At 46.0% G+C, this 19,091-nt stretch overlaps 1 protein-coding gene across 1 annotated transcript in view; it reads left to right on the forward strand.

Moving 5' to 3' along the window:
- Nucleotides 1-4,985: 4,985 nt before the first annotated feature.
- The window catches only part of ARHGAP35 (Rho GTPase activating protein 35), a 68,491-nt gene continuing 54,385 nt past the window's right edge, over nucleotides 4,986-19,091 (forward strand). The window contains exon 1 of the mRNA XM_054999155.1: nucleotides 4,986-5,179. The gene's annotated coding sequence lies outside the window, so the exon portion shown is untranslated. The remainder of the gene's footprint in view (nucleotides 5,180-19,091) is intronic.

The following is a 19,091-nucleotide window of genomic DNA, read 5'->3' on the forward strand; positions in this document are numbered from 1 at the left end:
CAGGCGCATTTGCAAAGGCCCCGAAGGGAGGGGGCAGGTCCGACCCTACCTTGCTTAACCTACGCTGGGGATGACTTCATTGTAAGGATCGATGAGTAATCGCTCGCAGGCACCAGTCTGCAGCAGGGGCGGGTGACGGGAGCAGCCGCATCTCCTATAGGCGACATTCCTTGCTGCCAGCCGCACATGCCAAGGAGCGGTTCAGCTCTGCTGTTCAGTGTACAGTAGGTTTGCATTCCAAATGCTTTGCAATTTGCCTTTCTACAGAAATGCCCCACAGCCCCGAAGGAAGACCCCCTCCCTCCTGTGCAGAAGTGGGAAACAAGACCATCTCGGATCCTTGAGCACAGCTCCCAAAGGCCCCCAGGCTAAGACTCCCAGCTCCACAGGCTGGTCATTGGGGAAAGGCCACCTTCTTTTCCTGGCTGAGGGGAGCAGGTGACGAGAACGAAGACAGCACTTGGGTCCCTCCCTCTATGCATGCTGCCGAAGACCCCGGGGGGGGGGGATACTCCTCGAAGGAGGCCCCCATCCTTTCCTTGCCTCTATGGCCTCCACCTTTTCCAGGATTCTTGGACAAGATGGCCACAGCGAACATCTTCAAAGGGGAGAGATGGGCGGAGGACCAATTGGGCCCTTCTCCCACCTGTTCCCCAAGTGCACTCTCTTGTGTTGAGTCACGGATCCAGGAAGAGACAGGTGTTGTCTTTGTGTTCCATACAAGTGGAAGGAGTTGGGGCGGGGTGTGTGTGTCTTGCTTTGCATGGGGCAGAAGGCAGATGAGCAAGCTGTCTGAGGTGTACAGCTAAACAAAAATCCTCACACCTCCATGCGTGTGGGAGGGAAACGGTTGGTCCTTGTTTCTCTGATCGGCCGGGTTCTTTCCCCTTTGATCAGCAGAAGGCCCTGTCTGGTACTACAGCATCTTTCTGGGGTGCTAGAATTTGAAAGGCTACTCTAGGAAAGGCCCAGTGCTCCCTCAGTCCCTCAAGGCAACAGGGGCAGGGTGTTTCTAGCTCCATTCACATAAGGAGGTAGAGAAGGGGGTTACAATTTGGACAACGCTAACGGAGGGAACACTGCACCAAGCTGTGCATACAACAAAATATCCGTTTGTGGCAGAAAAACAAGAATCCCAAATTGGTGCTTACAGCAACCAGATAGAGCTCGAGACAGGCTGGGGTGTGTGCGTGTGGAGTACTCACACACACTGAGAATTGCTCCCAGACTGGACCTCTGTCTTCAATCATAGAGACGAGATGACCCAAAGGGCAATCCAAAGGCACCCTCTGGGGGGGAAAAAATCCTCAGACAGGCAAGGCTTCCCCTTGACTGCCCCGTTTGTCTAGTAAGTTTGTTTTGAGCAAGGTTCAGGTAGCAGAAAAAACAGAGTTCAAACCGTGCTGCATGTCAGTCCGAACGAAACATGTTGACAGAAGCTCTGGGCACAGCAAAGTTCATTCCAAAACAAACTGCTGGTTGAATAGTAACAAATTCAAGTGGGTCAGGTTGATGAAGGGCTCTACCAAATCAGGAGAGTTTAGATGGGTAGCCGTGGAGAAGAGCAAGATATCCGTCCAGAGGCACCTTAAGAGACCAACAAGGTTTCTCCCCAATCACTTCTCCATTCCATGTTTTAAATATCTATTTTCAGGTGCTCAGAGTGGCCAATGTGGGAGTTCTCGAGTGGTGTGAAAACGCCCCCCCCCCCCCGCCCATATTAGAGGCAGAAATTTCAGAGGGAAGAAAAAACACAAATAGCTTAGCCCCCCCCCCTTTCCCCCATAATTAAGGCACAAGATTTAGGAGGAAAAGCCTCGTCCGCTTGAGCAGGTTCCCGTCCAATCAGGCCTTCTCTTGTGCCAAGAGAACAGGAGCCCCGCCCAGAGGGCGGCTCCCTTCACTGAGCCTCAAGCCCTGCCCATCTGTGGGAGGGGCTCCTGTATTGGGGTGGGGCCTAATGTATAAACAACAGCTGGAATATTGTACATGGGAAAGCTGGTACTGTTTTTTTTAAAAATACTCCTTTCAAAGTATTATGATGATGCAAAATAGTACAAAGTCCAGTAGCACCTTTAAGACTAACCAACTTTATTGTAGCCTTCGAAAACCACAGCTCTCTTTGTCAGATGCATCTGATGAAGGGAGCTGTGGTTCTCAAAAACTTATGCTACAATAAAGTTGGTTAGTCATAAAGGAGCTACTGGACTCTACTATTTTGCGACTGCAGACTAACACGGCTAACCTCTGGATCTATTATTATGATGAGATTCATTGGTATTGAGTTCCTTATAAAGACCTGTGCCTGGTGCAATACAAAAAGAGAATCTTTGTACCACAGGATTTCCCTGTGAGGTTCTGATTTGGAAACCCATTCTGTTTTTTCCTCTCCTCAGACCACTGGAAAAACACCCTGGAAGAGACGTGCATCAGCCCCCCTACTTCCAGGGTCAAGTTATGCGACAATGTGGGCGTTTTGCAGGGGGGGGGGAGACGCTGCATCCCAGAGAGCAAAATGACTCCGCATGATGCAATTAGGATGCCCATTATATATATCAAGTCACATCAATAGCTGTGGTGCATTTACTGTGGTTATTCTCCGCAGAAAGGATTTTCGGCCCAGCTGTCTCGCCAGAATGCCAAGCGCTACAAGGGCTGTGTCATGCCTGATGGGGCTCTGCCAAATTTCTAACCAATGTCGGGTTTTAATTGCTCCAAAAGGATCTCAATATGCTGCAGGACTAATATTAAAGACAACAGGGTGAGGTTTTTTTAAAAGACTCAAAAGTCTGTGAACGACTAGGGGGGGAAACCACCCAGTTTTGGAGGGTCCGTGAGGTTGAAGCTTTGCACGGAACTAACATTTAAGATTGCTAAACCACATCTCCCCCAACAAAGCTTGAAACAGAATATAATTTGGGCTTTGCCTATTGTTTCTGGCAGGGCCGGAACTAAATCCCACAAGCTCAACGGCCTCGAGTCTGAGAAATACAATACTGGTTTCTAGAATGCTTCTACCCCACCCCCCTCCCCAAAGTGGGTTTCTGGTTTGGATGACAGAATCAGAAGAGATTCTGACATGTCACCTTCCAGGAGGTGGGAGGGGCGGTGCCTAGGGACAGAGTTTGGCTTCTCCTAGGCTATACTGCTGAGTCCACTCCCTGAAGCTGCCGTTTACTCCAGAGTAACCTTTCTCTGCAGTCTGGAGGTCATTCTGGGAGAACTTCAGCCCCTACCTGGATGTTGGTAACCTTGTAGAAGGATCTTAAGCCGCCTAACGCCCTGCTTCAAGCCAGAATCTGAGAAGGTCAGGTGGTAGCACACCTAGGGCTGGCCTGGTCATCCTGCAGCCCCGACCAGGCCACCAGGAAAGGAGATGCCGTGGCCGGGGAACTCTCTGCAGTGGCAATTCTATTGAATTGCACTTGCTGTTTATCTGAGGCCCTAGAACATCTGCTGCATCGGCTCCAGGGCCAACCCTGGAGCTGGCCTAGTGGCTTGGATACAGGGATGACCTCCGAGGGAGGTCCTAGGGAGCTGCTGCAGGATAGTGGCTAAGTGGTTGAGCTGTGAATGAGCACTCTGTTGGCTCAAATCTCCGGACTGCCCTGAGCTCAGCAGCTGGCCTGGGGTCAGCCACCCCTCCCAGCTCAGCTCCCCAGCTGTATCCTGGGGATAATAATACAGTATGAGAGCTGCTGTAGCATAGTAGTTAAGTGGTTGAGTTACAAACCAGCACTCTGCTGGTCCAGATCCCACTCCTGCCATAAGCTTAGCAGGTGGCCTTGGGTAAGCCTCCAGCCATATTGTGGGCATAACAATGACACCGACTTTCTTCTGTCCAGAAGTGGTATTTCAGCACCCTGATCTTTTTACAACCCCTGTCTGCAGATCTTATTTTGGCGTATATGGAACACCACATGCCTCTGCACCATTTCTTGGTTGGGAGGGCCAGTCCCAGGCATGCAGACTCTCTAAGGAACACCTTTATTCCGAGCAATGTATTTTTTTTTAAAATCACGACTTTAAAAAAAAATTAAACAATACAAAAGGGGGAGAGATCTGCAAGCGTTTGCAGGCAAATCCTTCCGCAGAGGTCCAGCAACAGCAGCCGGAGATTGCAGTAGGGTGCGCCACACCCCTGCTGGCGCACACGTGTCTGCATGCGCGTGTGTATGCCCAGCGCAGAGAGCTCAGGATAGCAAACAAAGGCTGCAGCCCTCACCGAGGGCGGGGAGGAGGTTGCGGAGCCAACCGCGCCCCGCGCAGCGCGCCAGCAGCGGGGGTAGCAGTCGGCCGAAGGGCTCACTCTTCCTAGCTTGCATGCAGGGTTCGAGTCCAGTGGCAACTCAGAGCCCAACCAGATATCCAGAGGGCTTGCCCGAGTCAGAGCAGCCTTCTTCGGACATGCGGCTCCGCCATCGGGACGGCCGCCGCATCGGGTCCGCATTGGCACGACACGCGTTTGCAACGCCCCACGTCCGGCTCTGCACGCCACGGCTCCTCGGGGTTCTTTCCAACTTGCCCCCTCCCCTCCCTCTCCCACCGGCAGCGTTCCCGTTGGCCGCCCCGCCTCTCCCCGGGGTGGTGGAGCGGGCGCCTGCAATGCACACACGGATTGCAAGGGGGTCGGAAAGGAGGCGGGCGGCCAGCCCAGCAGCCCTCCGTCCCGCCCCTCCCTCGCGTGCGCGCGCAAAATAAATGAATCAAAAGGCGGCGGCAGCAGCAACGCGCGCGCCCCAACGAAGCCTCTTGCGCGGGGAAGCCGCGTGTGGGTGCGCGCGCACCCTCCTCCTCCCACTCCTCCCCCTCGGCGTGCGGCGGCTACGCCCACTTTCCTCTCGTCGCCTCGCCGCAGCCGGCCCCGCCCCTCTCCCCTGTCTCCCGGCGCGCGCCAGCTCGGCCCCGCCCCCTCCTCCGCCGTCGCCCCCTCCGACTCGCCCGGGCTGCGCGCGCACCCAGAACCCCCCCTCCGCCGCCGCCGCCTCAGCCGCGTCCTCGCGCTCCGTCGCGCCGCCCGTGAGGGGCCCAGAAGCGCCGCCGCCGCCGCCATTACAGGCCGCTCCCCCTCCTCGGCCGCGAACCGGAGGGAAGGAGGGGAACATGGCGCCGCCTCCTTTCCCTCCCGGCCTCTCGCCGCCCCGCCCCGAGAGCCCGGCCCGGGCCCGACGCCGACCCGGTGGGTATCGCCGCCTCAGAGGAGGGAACAATGCGGGAGGGGCGGCGGGAGGGGGAGAGCGGGGCGCCCCTCCCCCGCCCGAGCTGGGGGTGGGCAGCGCCCCTCCCGCCCCCTCCCCTCCGCCCGCCTCATGCGGAGGAATCAAATCAAAGAGGCGCTTTCTCTCCGGGAGGGAGGGGCTGGGGGGGAAGACCCTTCCTGGCAGGCGGAGGGCAAAGCCCCTCCTCGCCGCCCCACAATCATTCCTGGAAGAGGATTTGGGGAGGGGGTTCACACCTCCTTTTCCTCCCCCCCAATTCCTGACGAGGATGCACACAGCTACCCCTCCTCCTTTATAAGGTAGGATTTGCACCCATGCCTTGGGAGGAGGGGGAGGCACGGCCGCCCAGGAGCCCCCCCTCTTTCTCCGTTTCGATATGGAGTGGGTGGGGCAGAGCTTGAGGGGGGCAGAGAGAGCGACACCCTTCCCTCACCATGACATTGGACAACATGCTTGAGATGGAGTCCAGCTAAAAGGTGTGGAGGGAGCAATCCCTGTAAAGGTGAGGAGGGGGTGAGAAAGGCTGCATGCTGCATTGCCTGGAGCAAACCCTGGTTGCTGCTTCTGGGGGGGGTGGGCGGCTGTTTATGAGGCTGGCGTGGGGAGAGGTGGCCTGGAAAGACCCATGCCTGCATCCTCCTTTCTTTCTCTGTCATCTTTCTCTGTGCATTTGTGGGTGGCAACGATGAGTTGCTTCTCTCAGCTTAATTCTTGTTGGCTCTTTTCTCCCCGTTTTCAAAGGAGTTGGATATGCTGAGATTGCACCTCAAAGGGGAAGTGAATCATCTTGAGCAACAGAGGAGGCACGTAAGTGGTGCTTGGCTTGTGGCCCTCACTTTTGGAGGGAGAGCATCTTCCCCCAAATTCTGTAGGGCTTAAAACAGTGCTGAGAAGAAGGCTACGTCTTTTTGCCCAAGTGCCTCATTGTTCTCCAATTCCACTGGCTGGTGACTGTAGGCAAGGTTTAGGTATCTAGAGCAGCCTTTTCCTGTTTTTTTTTCTCTGTAGGGGCTTTTGTGTAGGGAATGCACGGTTATTGGATTCTGGTGTGAGTGAGAAAGAGACATCTTCATTTGCAACTTGACTCCCAGTTTTCCTAGAGATGGCAGGTTTCTGTCACGTGAAGTCAAGTCGCGAAGGAAAAGTATAGGGTTTTTACCTCTTCAGATGCAAATAATTCTTCACTAAAGAGTTTAGCAAGATGGTATTAACTGAAGCACTTGATGCCTTTTGAGGATGATGGTATAGGAGAAAGACGAGTGCCCCAACATGCCAGAGGAGATGGGGCCTTTTGTGCCTGTGTGCTCTCAAAATAACATCTAGTTTTCTAGGAAGACGGTCCCCCCCCCCCCCCGCAAAAGTGAAAGAAACTAGGAAACACTGTTAGGGACTGTTCTTACCTTCTCTTTCCCTCACAGTGTTCCATTATTCACTGACTTGTCTGTTATTTTTAAAACTCTCAAGACATCTTTGCCTTGAAGGAGGGCTGCCTAGTTGAATGAGAGTGGCGGCCTCTTTCCACAGTCTCTCTGCTGAACTGTTTTGGTAAGGGTTTGCTATGAATAGATTGACATGGAAGAATGCCATTTTCTGTCCCCCTCTCCCCCCTTTCAGGATTAGATGACATATCTTCAATTTTGGAGATAAAGGGAAGAACTACTTGACCTTATGCTACCTGGGCATGAACTTCCTTAATCCTCTGGCAGTCAGGGAGAGTGCTCCAACTTCCTAGCAAATGCATCTTGAATTATTTCAATATTTAACTTTTTTTCCTGCTTACTCTGTCATTTTTCATCTATGTTTAGGCATTGTTAAACAATATCTTTGCAAAGCCTGTTCTGAAATAAGTTAGAATGTGCACAGCTGAACAGCAAGTGATGGGCGCCTAGTTTACTAGACATCATCTCTGATGTCTACTTTTAGTAATTGATTAAGTTGCAAGAGTTCTTGTTGTAGAATAACACTAGCCCGATGCCTCATGTTTAGGCAAGCCCTTGCTATTTAAGAATTAGAGCATTTAGAAATAATTAGGAACTAGTAAATATTATAGAATGTATCAGATGCCTTAAACCACTAAAATTCAGCTTGTATTTATTTTAAGCGTTTCTATCACATCACTGCAGATTCAAGGCGGCTCTCATATTAGTGCTAGGAGCTAAAGCATCACAGAGTTAGTCTAAGAATAGCTGCATCAAGGATCTCTGTTGAATGTTGCAGGAATATTTGCTTGTTTGCCTTCTGAATTATGTTTCCTTGTACCCTCATGTTTGAATGTTTGTGGTATCAAGCAATGGCTTTTTTTGTAGCTCCTGTTTCCAAAATGTCAACAAATTCCAGTTATAACTTTAGACCAGACTAGATCTGCACCATCGGTGTCTTTGCCTGCAGAATCTGATCAGTAAAGCTGAGACCAAGCTTACTGGGCGTTCTGCAAAGAATCATTCAGTACAAATTGATTAATCAGTCCTTGTTTAAATCAGGCTTTACATTTAGATTTGTGCATACATCTGTGTAGTTCTGGGCATTACCAACTGCTTTGGGTAAATATGAAAGAAAAATGTTCCTTTGTGATGCATGCCAAAGTAGTTTTGATCAGTGGAGCAGTCATGAGTTTTAACTGTAAATGGTGCTGGAGAAATCTTAGCAAGGAACCAGAGTATGCACACACCATTAAGTGAGCTTTTTGTAAAGCTACTTAATTACTGTCAGAAGGAAATTAATTTGATCCTGAAAGGCCTTTAAGAGTCATCTGCATCTCTCATTTGTGAGGCATTCTGGTCACAAGAATTCAAGTTCTCTTTTACAGAGGGCCAAAAATATTGCCAAGCACAGATTTTCAGGATGTGGCAGTAAATGGTTGTAATGTGTGTTTATTTTCCTTTGCACATTGTAGACTGAAATCTTGGACCTGTTTTTTCCTTACCACCATTCATTTTCTTAAAGAATGTGTGGGTGTCCCTTAGCAGGAGTGTTCTACATAGTAGAGCAAGTAGACCACTAAGAGTGGATTCCTGCCCCCCCATGCCCTCAAGCTAGATAACTAGTAGGATAGAGGTTGTTGGAAAAGCTCCTTTTCCATACTGAGAGTGGACAGTGAAGGGAGAAATTCAGAGCCAATGATGTGTTTAGATCTGCTTTTGTTCTCCAAGAATCCTTGGAGTTAACATTCTGTGATAGCTACAGATGCCGGTTGCTGAAGTTCTTTATCTTAAAGAAGAGTGTTCTGAAAAAGCATCAGTATCTCCCCCCCCTCCCCCAACAGGTATCTCTTTCGGTAGGTAAAACTGGGGCTATGCTGAGCAAAAAGAATAAACAGGGTATTGCTTCAGCTTAGGTTTTTTGAAGGTCGCTTGTCAATCCCTTCATGAAAGCCAGAAATTTTGATAATTTCCGTATTTGCCTTGCATTGTAAAAGGTCTGTAGGCATCCTGATGTCATGCCAATTTATTTTCTTCAGTCAAGTTTGGACAACACAAATACAAATTGTGTGTGCTAGGATCTGTTAGGAGAAATCCAGCAATTGGCCTTTATTGTTGCTGACATCTCAAACTTGGGTATGATTTCTTGGGAGTAAGAACAGTTGATTTCCTTTTGCTTCCTGCAAGTGTTTCTGCTTTAAGATATGTATAATCCTGTGTCTTTTGTATGAAGTCGCCTTTGACTTTGTCCTTAAATAATTGAACGATTAGTTTGAACTTCTGTGTTTCAGGAACAAACTCTTTGGAGTTTTGTCTTGTGCTAATTTATTTTAAACTATAAAACTGGCAGATTTATTATAGTGAAGAGATTTTAATGTGCTGTTAGGTTCTTTACTTTCAAAGAGAATTGGGGTATTTTCTGCATTATGTACGCTTTTGAACTACTGAATGTGATGGTCTGAAATAATCCCTTTTTTGCAGTTTTCCCATCTTTTTGTGTCAAAATTCAATTCTTTTCCTGTATGCTTATCAAGAAACCACCTATTTGAGCTTGCTTTCTTATTTTTGACATAGCATAGGCTTTGTGTGCTGACAGCTTTCAACCTTTTCCTCGTCTTTCTTGCATGGTTAAAAATGGAATCCCTTGAATTAGTAGATTTTGCTTGGAATTGGGTAAAAATATTCTCTCACTTACAACTGTGTATGTCCCTGGCATTGGATTAGAGACCTACAACTTGTTGACATTGGAAGATACATTTGGAAGTATTCGAAGTTGGGGATATATTCATATATTTTACACATCATAATTTCATGTAGCATACATGGGTAAAGGTGTGGTAGATAATGGATCACCATAGAAGGCAAGCAGCCTATAATATGTCGCTTACAGGGATGACCAAGAGCTTTGGCAGTGCCTTTTCTAAATGTTTTAAATCCTAGTTCTCTACTCTTAATGTTTTGAAATCTGGAAATAATAAATGGACTCTTCCATCTTGGAAAAATCCCCGATGTCTGTTTGGCAAGAATTTATTGTGGTACTTAGGATTTCCCATCTCTGTTGTGGTTCTTAATGCTTACAAAACATTTCAAACAAAGTCTTAAAAGTATGTTGCTGCACTCATGCGGTCTTTGAAGAAAGTGGCGGTTCTTGCCCACCTGTACTGGATGATATCCGATAAAGTGTTTAGCATTGATTCTTTAGAAAGGTCACTGGCTAAGGAGAGAATTTAACTTGAGTCTTTTTTTATTTTCAAACTTGTGTTCTGCCTTTCTACCCAAAATTCAAAGCAGTTTAGAGTAAAGTGTAAATCCATTGTTTTTTAAAAAGAAGCGAGGCAAATGCATTGGAGCAGAAATGACATGTCAACATGGATAAGTTCAGTCAGCTGTGTGCCAAAGATCTGCAGGCCTTCCCAGGAAGGGAATCCCCCCCCCCCCGTTGTGGTAACACCACAGAAAAGGCCCTGCTCTGTTGGCAACTGATCCTCCGGAGGCCGTGCAGGAATAGAGATGGTGTAAATAAGCAGTATGGACCATGTAGGGGAAGATGCTCGTAAGTTATCCTGCATCTGCACTCTGCAGGCAACCATATAAGTGAGGCCACGGGAGCTTATTCTGAATCTTACGAATTGATTATTCAGCTTGTTCTAATCCTGGCACCTTTTATTTCTTCACGGAAACAGTGGAAAGCCAGATTCACTTAATAATCTTTTACAAATGGGGGATTGTTGATCCTTTTTTGTGGGGGAGGGACCAACAACAGTAAACATAGAACAAGAGAATTGCAGAGAACCAGTGCTGTGTAGTCTGTTCTGGCAAGTGTTTTGTGTACCCGGATAATTAGTCATGCCCCAGCATAAGAAACAGTGTTTTGTGGCCTGTTTAAATTTATTGCGCATCAGTTTAAAAATAGTTACAGTGTTATATCTCCAAAGGAAAGCTTTAAAAGACTTTTTCTTTGTGGAAAGGTCAAGGTATTCAGTTTCTCTTTGGATCACTACATGAGAGAGAAAATAATTAAGGAGGTAATGGGAGTAGCTTTGGCTGTTACTGAACAGGGATGAGAAAGCCGGTCCTTTGGTAGGTGGTCTTAAGGTTCTGAGATATCCAGCTTCAGGTGGGTAGCCATGTTAATCGGCAGTAAAACAGCAGGGTTTGAGTCTCGCAGTGACCCCTTAGAGGCCAACTAGATTTCCAGGATATGAACTTTTGAGAGTCAAAGCTCCCTTCTTCAGATTTCACTGTAAAAAAAACCCCACCGTACTGTTTTTCTAACAGGATAGATTGATTTTTAAATCAGTGATATAAATAATTGATTTAAATCAAGTCTCCCAATTCAAGTATTTCCTGCACTGCTGTGCATACTTATTGGCTGCTAGTAATAGTGAACTAAACTGAGCTTTTTTAAAGTACTATCCAGAAGCCTAATTCAAAACTCAAATGCATTTTGCATTATGGAATTTATTTCTGCTTAGGAGGAAAGTTGTGAAATTGAGAACTTCTGTTTGATGCTCTTCTCTCTACCCATGCATACTTGCAAATTAAAAGTACTGAATTTTTCAGAAGCAAAGGTTGGTAGTTAAATGGCAGAATACTGTCTCCCCCCCCCTTGACACTGTGAAGATTTACTGCTTGAACATTAATAACTTGAACAACACTACATAATTTTGTAAACCCCTTGGTTATCCCCAGTGTGGAAACTGCAAGTAGGAATCCTAAAAATGGCTTGGTGATTATTGTGATTATAATGGGTCTGAGTGTGATGCAAGTGCCAGGCTCTCAATGAGGACTGTTTCTGGATGATACAGTGCCACTGTCACGATGCATTTTTTAATGGCCCGAAACATTGATTTTTCTGTCTAAAATTCTGTCTAATGAAAAATGTGAGCTTGGTTAGCAAAATAGTATGGCGTATTTGACCAAAGGGAGGCATTTGCATATTGCCCCAAACATGGAAAATTATCATAACCGTGTTTGGTTGAGGTGTTCTTATCCAAAGCTCAGGCCCCCTTCCCAGTCCATTGATTCCAAAAAAGCGGCCGTCCAAATGCCCAAGGGAGGCCAGCGGAGGTGAACACTTCTCCTGTTGCCCCTGAACACTTGGAATTTACAGGAGCACTGCTCTTGAATCTGAAGGCCTCTTTGAGGTAGTCATTGATAGCCCTTTCCTCCACGAATTTGTCAAATTCCTTTAAAAAGGCTGTCAGTTAATGGCTGTGAACGTAGAATACAAGTGCCCTGCCGAGGCTGTTCTGGTCTGAGGCAAGCAAGTATGCCCAGGTAAGTTTATGGCCTGAATTGAAGATGGCGCTGTGCAAGAACCATGAGAGCTTGGAGCAGTGTGCAGCAGCACCTGTGTGAGCCACAAAGCATGTTTCCCTGAGATGACAACCATGTCGTGCCATTCTTGCTGTCAGAGGCATGAGATGAAATGTCTGGGACTGAGGTGCATTTTTGCACACCATAAATCATTGTCTGAAGTCTTTCAGAGTCCTTCCAAGTGGGCTGGAGTTGGAGATTTTATATCTAGTGTTGGTCGGTGGGGAAACTAATGGGCAAAGTAGACTATTCCGTCAGATGGCTACTAACCTATTTAGTTTTTGTTCTTTTAGTCTCCCCCTGCCTCTGCCCAGCTCCCTCTGTACAGATTATTATATACTTTCTGTTATCCATGATGGAAGCGAAGAGGATAGTAATAGTTGTGAAGTCATGTGCTGAGCTGTAAGAGGTAAAGTCTGTCTCTTCTGCCCACAGCACCCTTGCCTTCTTGCACAGCACCACATCTGACCGCTATAAGCGTTCTTTATTGTTCTGTCTGTCACGTACCTTTCCCCCCTTTGTTTTCATTCCATCCAATGCAGAATGTGGTGCTACATCAGTATACAGTTCTTCGTTATTTTATTAAACAAAAAAGTTTGGAGAGCTTTGCCTTCATATAGGGCCCAAGGGGCAGCCCTATTGACACAGATATCACCTATCTTTTGTCTCTTGTGGACAGTGTTTCCATGAGCCATTGGAGCATCCTAACTCACTGAGAAGCGCTGTGGCTGAATTTGATTGTTCCAAGGGATGAGGCACACGAAACAAAATAGGATGAGGCCTTTTGGCTGGATCCTATAAAAGATAATCTGATGGTTAGAGTTAAGTAGCTAATAATATCTGAAATGTTAGGTCTGTTATTTAGAGCTTTCTGCAATTTCGAAATATATTGTATGCTTTCCTTCACTTCCCTCTTATTTCTTTGGTTTCGATTCTCTGGTTTTGAAATCTATGTTGTGCTTCCTATGGAGAGTGGACTTCGCTTTCCCATTGGAGGGAGGGGGTTTCAGGTGCGTGGCCGTGTTGGTCTGTTGTAGAAGAGCAAGATTCGGGTCCAGAAGCCCCTTAGATGCCAGCTAGACTTCCAGGGTATTTCCCTGGAGGGGCTGTCAGTGCTGCTTTTTTGATGACAGGGATTGTGGTTTAGTACTTTGGGATTTTCCTCCACCCAATGGGCTGTCTACTGCCGTTGAAACACAGTAGGGAGCATAGTGTGTTTGGGCTCAGTTGGTCAGTGAGAGATGGAAACAGGCTGTCCCTCTTGTCTCCTGTGCAGCAGTGGGAAGCTTCCTTGCTGTCCAAGAGCTGTCCTAATTTATGCTGGACCAATAACTTGCCTGTTGGTTAGCTGGAGAGAAACTGTAACAGGTCCCTTTAATGTAGGTACTCTTGTGTCCTAATCTCATTAAAGGCGAGCACTGATATGAATTGTGGGCATCCAGTGTGATCTGAAATACACTTGGTATATATCCTGCTTCTGGTAATTGCAATATGCCTTGACTTAGCAATAAGTGAAAGTGACAGCAATTGGAAGTTAAATAGGAAAGGAACAGAGGCTGCAGATGGGACTACTTGTAACAGATCTTGGGGAAAGAATGTGCCAATCAACGGTCTTGATGTTGTCAGGTTTCAGTCTCTTTACTGAATTTTGTCCTTATAATAGAGCTCTTCAACAAACTATTCTGTCACTTACTTTCTGTAGTGACTGGATCAATGTCTCTCCTTTAATTCTTAGAGAATTTCTCTCATGGTTTACTTTGAAGTATGATCTGTTCAGTAGCTTGCCTATTTGGTGTGGTAAAACTAATTCCCTTCTCAGTCTCCCGAAAGGGTTCCACTAGCTATTTGAGGGGTTATTTAGAACACTGTCGCCCTTGCTTTTCTGTGCTGCTCACCTGTTAAATCATGCTGTCTCTCTATTTGGTCTGAATATTTGGTGGGATCAGGATCACACCAGCTCACACTGCTACCTTCTGGTTCCTTGTAATTGCCCCCTCATAGGGTGAGGTGTTTGCATAGGGGTCTGTTGATACAAATCCCTCTGTCTATAGCCCCCAACGTCTGGGCCTGTTTGCTTCTATTATGTGCTAAGCATATCCTATGATTTGGACACACACACAGTGAATATAATGCCCATTCCACGGACAACTGGAGCGGCTTGTAGCATGCAAGGTAGCCTGAGCCAAATCCCAATCTCCCACTTGCTTGAATATCTCTGTAAAATAAGTGTTTCCATTTACCAGCTATCTAGAGAGGCTTAAAGATCAGGGCGTGTAACCCCATTGAGCCCAGTGCTGATAGTTTAGCTGTGGTTTCAAGGTAGCCTGTAGGAATTAAACTTCTAACACTGTTCTGTTCTCCGAATACAGAACTCTGTAATTTAGTTTTTTTTGATATTTCAGAAGCGTTTGCTATGCTCTTTTGGCCCTGATCTTACAGGCTTACTCAGATCCACTGTGGGGGGTGATGGTAGGGAATGCATTACAGTAGTTTGCCTGTAGAAGGGTCACCCAATAGAATGCTGGAATAAGAGGTTTCCAACTCTTTGATTTGTCACTTTGAAAATCTGCTCAACAAGTACTAAAACTTCCTTTGTGCTAAGTAATTTGTTACGTGAAATAACTTTGATAACTCTAAGATTGAGATCATTAAGTGATCTCCACAAATACCGGGTTTTGCTATACTTTTATTCAATTTCTTAACTCTCTTGCATGTTTACTTAAGTACACAATATTAAAAACAATAATTAGATCTTTTGCCCTTTTGCTTTCTTATCTTTACCTTTTTATTGTATTGTGCATTTGTATTTCATTGTGACTACTTTAAATTTATTAATCTATGCCCCATACTCATCCAGATGCACCTGCACCCTTCCACTAGAGGCCCCCCCCCATTCCTGACAGAGTTCTCCAACACCTCATTATCTTCTGGAGCTGCTAAAGCACCTAGAACTTAAAATGTTCTAGCCCCAGCAAGGTGGGAAGTCCATTGCCCATTTTTAAAAATTATTTTGGTATGAAGAGATTGGCTTAATCTTAAAACATCATCCCATTTTGTAAATTGAGAGGCAAATACCTGTTTGGCCTTCAAGTACTGGTTTATAAATATCCTAGAAAGTCTTCTGCTCAATGTGTGGAGGTAATTCAGGTGATTTGGGCATGGTCAGTCGATTCTGGGGTAGAAGTGCTGCTACTCAGATTAAATTTTTTTTCTTAAAAGTGTTAGTAGGCTCTGTGTGTCTGTGCGTGTGTGTGTGTGCGTGTGAGTTTGGCCTAACCCTTATTTTGGATGTGCCGATGAGAAGATTTGAGAAGAACCTTTGTAGGAAAATGTCAGCCTTTTGTTAACCAAGCTATTAGTGGAATTTGGTTCACATCCACTGGGAACGTTTCAGTTGTAATTCTTTCTAAAATAGGAAAGTAAAGCTGTACTCGTGCGCAGCACCCATTAATTTCATTGGGGTCTCTGTGCAGGTAACATTCCCTAGCGGATTGCCCCCCTTCTCTGTAGCCTGGCTGCTAAATTTACAGCTGTCATTCTGGAGGCTAAATGATAGTTGCCTGGTTATAATTGCAGAAGTCTTAGCAATTCCTTTGCAGCCATAAACTTACCTGTCTCTTTTGAGAACATCTTTGTCCACTGATGAGACCGGCGGTGGTGGAGAGAGCAGACTGTGGAGGGCCTGAGATACTGTTTAACTAGAGCCTCCCTCCCCCGCTTTAGTTAGATTTAATGACCTAGCTAGGGAGAGAGTCCAAGCCACTTGGCTTCTGTCCAAGTCTTCCACCATCTGAGCTGTTAGATGCTTCAGAGTGTTCTGACACCACAGTGATAGGGGCTTTGGAAATGCCTAAGCGAGCTGTAGAATGCGTTGCATTATTTGCCTGGTTCTTACACATTTAAGGCGCGATTCTGCTCCCTAAGAGTTCCTTTAGGATTGTAATAAGCCATTGCTCAGGATGAATAGTGGGGCCAGGAGAACTGGCTCTTTTTCTTGCAGCTTGAGGTTTTTACGGAAAACTAGGATTTTCATTGCTGGTGACAGATGTGCTTGACTTGGTCGCATGTGCCTGCCTAGTCTTTCCAAATATAGAAAGCTGAAGAAAGTTCCTTGTTTTTGGCATAGTTCTATTGGATTGCAACTGTGCTAGGCAAATGTACAGATGGCTGAAAAAGTGCATGTTACTTATATATCATAAGAGGAAGGAAAAGCACAATTTGCTATTTGGGGCATTTGAAAGAAGCTTAGTTAAAATGAATGGATGTGGTTCCTTGCACCTCAAGCAGCTAGGTGAAGTGAGAAGAACTGAGGTCAGGGTGATAACAAGTCTCAGAACCTTGGTTGTGTGCCCTTACCTCTTAATTGGTGCCCAGATACACCTACACCTTACAGCAGGGATTCTCAGCATTCTTCTTTGATGATGCAAGACGACTTGCAAGACCTTGCTAATAAAAATAGCTCTTCAAAGAACTGGACACACATTTATCCTGCAGTTACACGGGGCTCGCTGAAAGAACAATATAGGTTTATTTTCAGACGTTTCCTTGGCTAAAATGTTGCTTATCTGGCAATGGAAAGTTAATTAGCTATTCAACACAAAGTTTACCCTCTTTTTCCTCTTGTGGTGCACTTTCCCTTTTGCCAACTTCTTACATTCCATCCCACCTCTGGGTCCTGTACTTGTTGTTCACTAATGCAGATGGATATTACGTATTCCACTTTATCTCAGAGAATATATTGGGGGAGGGGGGAAATTCCACTACTGATCTTCCGCTTTGACCTGGATAGCCCAGGCAAGCCCGATCTCGACAGATTTTGGATGCTAAGCAGGATCGGCCTTGGCTAGTAATTGGATGGTAGACCTCCAAAGAAGACCAGGGTTGCAGAGGCAGGCAATGGCAAACCACCTCTGAATGTCTCTTTCCTTGAAAACCCCAGAAGGTTCATCATAAGTCAGCTATGACTTGAAGGCACTTTTCTCCACCACTTATCCACTAGGAGTTTGACAGAGCTTTATAGGATAATAATAATAATCTGAATAGGTACAGTGGCATAATACCTTTTTATTAAGACCCTCTAGAACAACTAAGCAGTGAAATAGCTTGAGTATCATAGGACTCCTCTTTCAAGCTTGATGCTTTAAAAAGGTAGAGGGGGCAAGGCAGAAAAGGAACGGACTGAGGCAGCAGACATAGATTGTATTAACTTAGTTCTTAGCTCACAAGAGTTCGGCATTGTATGCTTCAGTTATAACTTTTGATCAGATGTAAGAATTGTGACTGCTGTCCTTCTGAAGGCAGGGAAGGTGCGTGCAGTTCACAGGGCTTGGCCCTGCCCCATTATGGAAACCCCCAGGCTAGGTGGGAAGATACAAAATGCTGTAATGCTGTTGGCATATATATATTTCCCCTTTTCTCCCTCATTTATCACTTTTAATTAACAGCTGGCAAAGACAGGGAGCTTTGTGGCTTGAAGAACAAAGCAGGCAGGCAGTGTTCCATCTGCTGGTTTAGGGCACTACAGCAAGAAGGTGAGAGAAATGGCCTTTATTCCCTTTAAAAACCAGACCATGAAAACACGATTATCTGACTGGATGGGAAAAGGAAACCAAACTCTCTTTGTTAGACATAAATCCAAGAAGCAGTTGCCCTGTGGCAGTGCTAGAGGAATAGGCCCAGTATTTGGCTACTTTACCTAGTGGTAGACTGCTTCCCCCATGCCCTTTCTCCACCCCCTTTTCTGTTTGCAGTGAAGAGAAATTGCTCTGCTTCCCTGCAGCACCACATGCTTCACGGTGAATTGCTTTTGAACCCTAGTTAAGTTTACATTGCAGTCAGTGAGATGGTAGCATTGGGGACCTCTTGTGGGGAAGAAAAGTTTAAAAGTCCTGCTGTGTCAACCATGTCTTTCGAGTGGAGTGCCCTCAAGTCATAGCTGACCTGGTGACCCCCCCCCCAACCCCTCCCCCAAAGTGGAGTTTTCATAGGAAGATACTAACGGAGGTGGTTTGCCATTGCCTGTTTCTGCAATCTTGGTCTTCATTGGAGATCTCCCATCAAATTACTAACCAAGGCTGACCCTGCTTGGCCTCTGAGATCTGATGAGATCAGGCTCACCTCGGCTATCCGGGGCGGGCCCAACTATGTCTTTGGACCCGCCTAAAGTAGCTCTTGAATCCTGGCCACAAAGTGGCAAATTTCAAAGGGAGTGCTGTCAGTTCAGATCTAATTTTGTTCTTTTTCCAATTAACATGTTAGGATTTAAACAACAGTTAGGGTTATTCTTACTCGTTAGTTGATAGGCAGCTGGAAAAGTATATTTTTCTTCAGCTCCTTCATTTTTATAATAGAGGGTGTGTGTGTGCATGTGTCAGTTGGCCTTCAGGAAGCTGAATGGGGAGTTCCAGCAAAAGGACACTTCTTATTTTAAGGTGAAGTTTTTAGGGAGACAGGCTTCCAAAATAATCATATTTGAAAACTCTGAAATTATAAGCTATGTTATTTATGTGGTGTTCTAAGTATCTTGGTGCTTTTCATGTCTTCTATCATAAGTGATGAATAATAACATTTTCTGTTTATATCTAAGTAGGAAGCTTCGTCATTTAAAAGCTGAAAGTAAGAGAGGGTCAAGCATATAACTGATGCTATTGCATTTAAGCAGCCTGTGAGTTCACATCTGTTCATGCACTGGGGCTTAAATTTTGTATGTGTGTGCACCATTTAGGAGCTAGATGAGAGAAGGGAGAAGACTGGTTCCTGGCCTCTGCTGCAACCTACTTGTGAGGTTCAGTCTTCCAGTGATAGCTTAGATGCCCTGATTTTTTCCGTATTTCTGATTCTGCAGATCTTTAAAAATAGTGTTAGGTAATATTTGAAGATATTGTTATAGTTGAGGTGCAAGTTTAGGACTTAATGTTCCCTGAAACTGAAGTTGTGTTCTTGAATATATTAACTGGGGACAAAGATACAACAGTCCATTCCATTGTATGTACTATTGATAATGTCAGTGCTAGCTTGGGAAATATGGACTCAGAAGCACTTGACAGTTCAGAGTCTCTGTACACAAGACTTTTGACACATGTTCTTCACGTGTTGGGAAACGTAATGTTAGCTGGGAAGTGTAGTTTTAAATGAC

This window comes from Eublepharis macularius, chromosome 15 (genome assembly GCF_028583425.1).
Source record: "Eublepharis macularius isolate TG4126 chromosome 15, MPM_Emac_v1.0, whole genome shotgun sequence".
Lineage (NCBI taxonomy): Eukaryota > Metazoa > Chordata > Lepidosauria > Squamata > Eublepharidae > Eublepharis > Eublepharis macularius.